The following is a 3,510-nucleotide window of genomic DNA, read 5'->3' as shown; positions in this document are numbered from 1 at the left end:
CCTTCAATTTGAATTTAGAACTCATTGTTATTTTTTATTTGATTTTGTTTCTAGTTCTATGCCATATATATAGACTTTAATATTATTTAGAACTGCTAAAAAACAAGATCGGATTACTTTAAATATTTCGTCAATTTTACCTTTGTTTCTAAAAACTGTGATATTTAACTGTCATATACTATTAATGTCTTCCAAAATTATTTTCTCGTAACAGGACTGAGGGGCTACCGCGAAAACCGAAATTCTCAATTTGCGGGGATCTTTCTCTTTTACTCCAATGAAGGCGTAATTAGAGTGACAGAGAAAAATGCTCGCAATTTGCGAACTTCTATTTTCGCGGTTATAGCCCTGAATCTTGTTGCTCACCGATCCGTTCAAAAATATACATAAGTACTGAATATAATTAATAGATATTATAATTATACAATTAATACAGAAATGTAATGGTACTTAATGAAAAGGAATATTGTGTATATTGTTTCGACGAATCAGATACTCTCAATAAAATCTATACATGAGGCCAAAGCTGTTCATAAATATTAAATGACTTAATTATCTCTATACGCCTTACTAACTCTATGTGTCCTATTGTGGAAAAAAAAAACACAACGACAGTCAAGAACGGAATTCTTAATTTGAATTTTTCAGATTTTTGAGATGCGTAGTCCATTGGTTGGAAAGCCCGTTCGGAATTGAAACTTATTTGCAATATAATAAGGTCGTATTTTGTAGATCTCTCTCATACTTATAGTAGGCTATTGAGATAAAATTAAATATCCCACAAAAATAAGCAAGCAGAATTAAACTTTGTGTCAAAGACATAAGTCATAAATTTCAATGCCAAAGTTTTAACTAAGGATGTTTCTCGCCTAATATGAATTGACCAGTGTAAGCATCAGTTAGCTAGCCCTAAGCAACCAAAGGTCAAGCTGCAGTTGAAAAACTAATAAAGATAAAGTTAAGCTGATAATTTTCCCGCCGTCTCCATGCTTCTTTAAGTTGGGTATTGACTGGTCAGCTGCCTGTTAGCTATAGTTTTCGCGAAAATCGCCAGGACAGAGGTAAAAATTTTTGTATGAAAACTTGCAACTTTAAATGCATTTTTTGACGAAAGTATTGCAGTCTAAAATGAAGTCAAAATCAGTCCATCGACTCAATTTTTTGCAAGCTTTCTAATGGTACCCCACACGATTCTTACAAATGAAAAAAGTTTCAGCCTACCCCTCTCAACCCCCTAAATTTCCCCCTTTAATAAGAAATAAGCAGTTTTGACTTATTTACAATGTGAGTGGTGGTAATTGCTAGAACTGTTCCAAATTTTAGGTATCTATGTCAAACGGTCTCTGAGAAAAACGTATTTAACTGATTTGCAAGACGAAAGTGATCCCATAAGTGTTCCGTAAACAAAGTTTTGTACGGAACACTAAAAATGACATCAGTGTTATTAAATCAAATATTGAACCTTTATTGCAGGCAAAAGCGCCTACAAACATTACAATGCTGAGGTCATTTTTGGGAAAAGTGAATTATTATGCTAGATTTTTAAAAAACATGGCTTCTATACTAACACCACTGTATGAATGTACACAGAAAAATAAATTTATCTGGTCCAGTGACTGTGAAAATGCATTTGCTTTGATAAAAGAAAAGTTAGCATCAATTCATAATCTAAGACATTACAACCCTAACCTACCTTTGATACTTTCATGTGATGCATCAGACACTGGGCTGGCAGCAGTTTTGTCGAATAGGGACTATGATGGTACAGTGAGACCAATAGCTTATGCTAGCAAGAAACTAAATTCCACTGAACAAAAATACTCCACAATCGACAAAGAAGCCATGTCTATCATATACGGCATCACAAAATTTTATAATTATACGTATGGTAGACCGTTTGAACTAGAAACTGACAATGCTGCTCTTGTTAGAATTTTTGGTCCCAATAAGGGCATACCTAAAATGGCAGCAAAAAGACTGCAACATTATGCTATTTTCCTATCAGCATTTAATTATAAAATCAAACATATTAAGTCAAATATAAATCCAGCAGATTTTTTATCAAGAACTTCCTCGGACTTAAATAATGTAGTATTAGATTTTCACCCAATATGTTGTGACGCAGAGGAAAGCTGTATTTATCATATAGAAAATTCAGAAATTAAAGTTTTAAATTGGAAATCCATACAAGCTGATACAAAAAAGGATCCCATATTAACACAAATCATTAGATACAATACTGACGGTTGGCCTGACAAAAAAAATATTGATAAAGAGTTGTTACCATATTTCAATAAGAAAAATGAAATTAGTAGTGACAGAGATTGCCTTTTCTGGGGTTACAGAATAATAATTCCAAAATCATTGAGAGACTCAGTCTTATCTGAACTGCCCAAGAGCCATTTTGGCACTGTGCGTATGAAACAAGTGGCACGTTCCTTTTTCTGGTGGCCCGGGGTTGATGCAGATATTGAAAGTATAACTAATAATTGCATAACATGCTTAACTAATCGAAATAACCCCACAAAAGGCATTCAGAAATCGTGGCCAATACCACCCACAGTCTGGCATCGTCTGCATGCAGACTACTGTGGACCGTTTTATAATAAGATGTATTTAATAGTCATAGATAGCTACTCAAAATGGCCTGAAATAATAGAAATGAATAAAATCGGCTCTACTCAAACCATAGAGGTATTAGAAACATTGTTTGCTAGACACGGTTATCCGGTACACCTGGTCACGGATAATGGACCGTCCTTTGCAAGTATAGAGTTTAAGAGATATTGTGAATGTAAACAAATAAAACATACCTTTTCTCCTCCATATCACCCGGCGACCAACGGTGCCGCGGAACGTTTTGTTGAAATATTTAAAAGTCACGTGACGAAAATTAAAGAGAGTGGATATAACATCAAATCTGCAATTAATCTATTTCTTTTTGATTATCGTAATATGCCCCACAGTACTACGGGGGTTACTCCTGCTAAACTTCTTTATCAAAGGGAGCTTAGGTCTAGATTTTCATTGCTTAGGCCACAGTCTATTGCTGATAAGTCATTGGAGATGTTAGAAAAACAAGCAAGGTTGGCATCGGGTAGTAGATTAGTTAAATTTACAGTAGGGGAGAAGGTAATGTTGAGAGATTATAGGAAAGATCATAAACCTTGGATTCAAGGAGTAATTGTAGAAGAATCCATTCCGGATACCACTTATATCATTGATGTTGATGGTGTTATGTGGAAAAGGCATGTTAACCAAATGATTAACTGTAGTGATAGTTTGTTAGAATAAGCACCTATGTAAGTTTTGGGTTATGTTATTTAGTCTTTAGTACCTAAGTTAACAATTAATTGTTATGTTCTAAGAGTTGCTTTTGTTTATTTCATAAGCTTGTTGATATAATTTTTAAACTGTCTGAGTTCTGGTGGGGAGAGTGTGGTGTCTGTACACCCCCTTATGTTTACTTTCTCTATGGTCTTGTCTTTGCCAATGATGGCGTCCGTGTAC

Source organism: Cydia fagiglandana, chromosome 1, assembly GCF_963556715.1.
Source record: "Cydia fagiglandana chromosome 1, ilCydFagi1.1, whole genome shotgun sequence".
In the NCBI taxonomy this organism is placed as follows: domain Eukaryota; kingdom Metazoa; phylum Arthropoda; class Insecta; order Lepidoptera; family Tortricidae; genus Cydia; species Cydia fagiglandana.
This window is presented reverse-complemented; position numbering follows the sequence as displayed.